The sequence below is a fragment of the Rattus rattus genome, chromosome 4 (genome assembly GCF_011064425.1).
Source record: "Rattus rattus isolate New Zealand chromosome 4, Rrattus_CSIRO_v1, whole genome shotgun sequence".
NCBI lineage: Eukaryota > Metazoa > Chordata > Mammalia > Rodentia > Muridae > Rattus > Rattus rattus.
The window spans coordinates 109957351-109961585 of record NC_046157.1 but is presented as its reverse complement, the minus strand read 5'-3'; the positions used below and the strand labels follow the sequence as shown (position 1 = coordinate 109961585).

Below are 4235 nucleotides of genomic sequence, written 5' to 3'. Positions count from 1 at the left end.
ATGGCATCTGGAGTTACAGTGAATGATGACGTCATCAAAGTCTTTAATGATATGAAAGTAAGAAAATCTTCTACACAGGAAGAGATTAAAAAAAAAAGCAGTTCTCTTCTTCTTAAGTGGTGACAAAAGACAAATAATTGTAGAGTAGCAAAGCAGATCTTGGTGGGTGACATTAGTGATACTGTAGAGGACACCTACACATCTTTTGTGAAGTTGCTACCTCTGAATGATTGCCGTTATGCTTTGTACAATGTCATATACGAAACAAAAGAGTCTAAGAAAGAAGACCACCTAGTGTTTATATTCTGGGCTCCTGAAAGTGCACCGTTAAAAAGCAAGATGATTTATGCTAACTCTAAAGATGCCATTAAAAAAAAAGATGCCATTAAAAAGAAATTTACATGAGTGGCAAGTAAATGGCTTGGACGAGATTAAGGACCGCTCGACACTGGGAGAGAAACTGGGAGGCAGTGTTGTAGTTTCCCTGGAAGGAAAGCCACTGTAAAATAATAACCAAGTGCCATTTGGTCTTGAGGGGCTTACATTTATTTCTCCAGCTCAGTCCACTGGAATCATATTAGGTTTTGATTTTTGTTTAATCCCTTTCCACTGGTCCAGTTCAACACAATGAATGAGTGAATATTAAGAAGCCTGTCGGTGATCGCCATTAGACTGTTTCATACGGTTACTTTTCTGTAGATCCCAAGGAATGCCTTCCCGTCCTATTTTAACCAAAACAACTGGTTCTGTGCCTTCCTTTCCTGAGTGCTACAACGGATGTCATTGTCAACGTGAGTAGCTTAGAGTACTACAGAGGGCGAGCTAATCGAATGCCTTGAAAGCATTCGATTATGGGAAACTTGTTTCAGTATTTTTACAGTTGCACCTGATGACAGTTCTCTGCGGCACTGGAGCAGTGACACACCTCACCCGCCTTGGCTAGCCTATCGTGACGTGGCAGCACAGGTTAGACACTATTCGCTAAAAGACCTTTTATTTTGTAATGCATTTAATCCCTTATAAGGAATGCCAATTAAGTTTCATTACCTGTCCTCACTTTATCCTACTCTCTCATTGTTCATTCTTCTTACCTGCATATTTTCTTCAAAGGAATATCCATGTTGATGTCTTTGGATTCCCAATGAGTGTACACTCCTGTGTAATTATAGGAGTTTTATGCTTACCATGTGAGTCTTGAAACACTACAGATGTTTTGAATATCAGTCATGATGGCAATTTCTGTGTGAAAGAGCCTTAAATGGAACATTGTTTTGAGATCAAACTCCCTACCCTCGTAAAAGTGAAATAAAATTGCAATAAAAATTGTGGCAGATTACAAGAACAAAACAAACAAACAAACAAACAGCAACAAAAACAACAAACCAGGGGCTTATTTAGCCAAAAGCCTGCCTTGAATCTCAGGAGAGACTTTAGATTCATGCTTTTAAACAGTGTTGGGACGGAGAAAGCCTGGGAACGTTTGAGGTTGGTGTAGATGCAGAGGTCTTTTGTTTGTCTGTTTTTCCATCTCGCAATGGCTGTGAGCCCTTGGAGGCTCCATCTGAAGTGTTACCATTTGGACGTGAAATGTTCCCCATGGACATTGGGGAACTTGGTGCCCCTCTGACAGCTCTGCTAGGGAGGTTAAGGGACCTTTGTGAGGTGGAGCCTTGCTGCGGTCACTGGGGCAGGCTCTGAGGTTTTGTAGCTGGGAGGTGCTTGCTGCTCACTTTCTGTTTCCAGACCACGGGCCTGTTCCCTCTCCATACTTCAGGGCCTCAGGGAAGGAAAAATTCAGTTTTCTCTAGTCCAATCTCACTGGGTCTATCAACCACTCTTCAGGGTGGCCCCATGCCCAGAAGTAGTTGGCTATCCCAAGGTGAACTCAGTCATATTTTTTGACTTTTTTGTCTCATTTTGCTTTGTTTAGACATTTCTCATCTTATTGGTCTTTTGCTTGTTTATTTTGATATCCTTTTTTTGTGGTTTTGTGGTGTGTGTGTGTGTGTGTGTGTGTGTGTTGTTGTTGTTGTTGTTTTAAAGAGAGAGGGAGAGAGAACATAAGTTCCCAAGGATAGGGAGGTAGGGAGAGCCTGGGAGAAACTGTGGGAGAGGGCAAGACATGAACAAAATATATTTTATGAAGAAAAAAAAATAAATGTTGAGGGCAGGACTGACCAACTGAGGAAACTCAGCCAATGCCCAAACACAGCAAAGTGTGTTCTACAGGCAAACCATGCAGTGTCTTCAATAGCAATAGAACCTTACTGTCTAGCTCTGCTGGAGAACCAACAGTATTAGCAGTGTCTGTGTTATTTGTGGGGCCTCGGAGGCCTCCTTGGGAGTTACCTATCCTTGGTCCTGGATTTTCATTGGCTACCCTTGTGGTTTCCGGATGCTCTTTCCCACCCAGTCAGGCTGCCCTTTATCTTTAAACTCTTTCTTTATCTGTCCCTTTTATAGTTCTCCCAGATGTCGTCCTGAGCCACACAAGCCACTCAGAAGTTATGACATCATTCACATAGTGAACCTTTTGGGGATGGGCAGTAGCTCTGGGAATTCACAATGTCACAATTGGTCATAGGAGTCAGCATCCAAAGAAAACTGTTAGTGAGGTCCAATATAGCAGGAAAAGGGTCCACTGCACGGGCCACTTCTTTCTCGAAAAGACCCTTGTGGGGCTCAGCAGCGTGGATAGGGAGTGCTACTGTCACCCTCCACAACGCACTTTCCACAAACAGTCTGGCTTTTTCATCTGGAGAGTGCCGCATCGGTGTCTGGACCATCTCTTCTCTCCCGAGGGGCTCAGTAGGATCAGCTTATGCTGCTCTGATCTGTCTAGGGCCAATAGGGAGCAGAGTCATGTTCTCACTGCTGTACTGCCTGGGGTTCCTTGATCTCACTGTCTCTGGGTCAGCGGATGCTTTTCTATTTCCTATACCCGGTCCTGAAAGGGACCTTGACTGAGCAAACATTCTCTGTCCCCAGGGGAGAATTGTACACAATGTGCTCAAGGGAGAAAACTGCCCACTTCTAAGGAAAGCTTAGCAACCTGAGACTCTACCTGGCTTCAGCTCCACACAGCCCGTTTTCCTCACAATGTGCTTAGCAACCTGGGTCATCCACCTGCACTGGGTCACGCATGCACCCCACTTCAAACAAAGTAATAAGTTACTCCTACCTATCAGCAATTTAGCATCCCCACCCTCTTGTGGTTAGTTTCTATCCAAGCATGTTTGGAAACATCCAGGAACTAGAGACAGGAGGCTAATCCCTCTTGGACTGGTTTTGGATGTGTGCCCTTTGGGTGAACTTTAGGAGGGACACTTCTACTTACTCTGTGATAGCTCTGGGGCTGAGGATGTGAGGGGGTCACCAGGGGCTGGAGATGTGCAAAGCACAGGCAGATGTGCCATACTCTACTCACTCCGGGAGAAGGTGCACACTCTTGGATTCAAGGGCGTTTATGCAGAATCGTGCAAGAGCAGCACCCCGTTAGAATCAGTTATATGATGTTATAGAATACTCACATTAATTGCTTGCTAATCTTTCCTGAGTATCCAGTAGCTGTCATCTCAACTATCATTCTAGATGGCCACAAAAGAGCGATGTTGTTGTATTAGTCAGAGTTATCTATCTATCTATCTATCTATCTATCTATCTATCTATCCATCCATCCACCCATCCATCTATCTGGAATTTATTAGAATGACTTATAGGCTGTGGGCCAGCTAATCCAACAGTGGAAAGGCCAAGAATCCAGCAGTTGCTTAGTCCACAAGGCTGGATGTGTCCGTTGGTCTTCAGTTTACACTGGAATTCCTGAAAAGTAGGCTCTTATGGTAGTGAGGGAACAATAGCAAGGTGAGAACAAGCAGGCAAAGAGGACGACTTCCTTGTTCCAAGTCCTTATATAGGTTTCTAGCAGAAAGCATGGCCCAGATTACACGTGGTCTTCCTACCTCAAAGATTCGGTTAAGAAATGGATCTTTCCACTTCAAATTGAGTGAAAACTCCTCACAGTTATGTCCCTCCATTTTTAGGTGTTAGTTAATTCTAGATACAGTAAAGTTAATAACCAAAAACAGCCACCATATGTAGGGAGCTGCGACGTGCCGCGCCTCAAAGATGGCGCTGGTTTCCGCCTTCCACCCTCCCAAGGGTGAGCGCGCTTGTAGTAAACAAGTCCTTATTTGGCTATGCCTGCCTGGCCTGCTAGCTTCCGCATAGTGACA

At 44.3% G+C, this 4235-nt stretch overlaps 1 pseudogene; it reads left to right on the top strand.

Annotated features, from left to right (window-relative positions):
• Positions 1 to 506, top strand: LOC116898128 (annotated as a pseudogene).
• Positions 507 to 4235: the final 3729 nt, after the last annotated feature.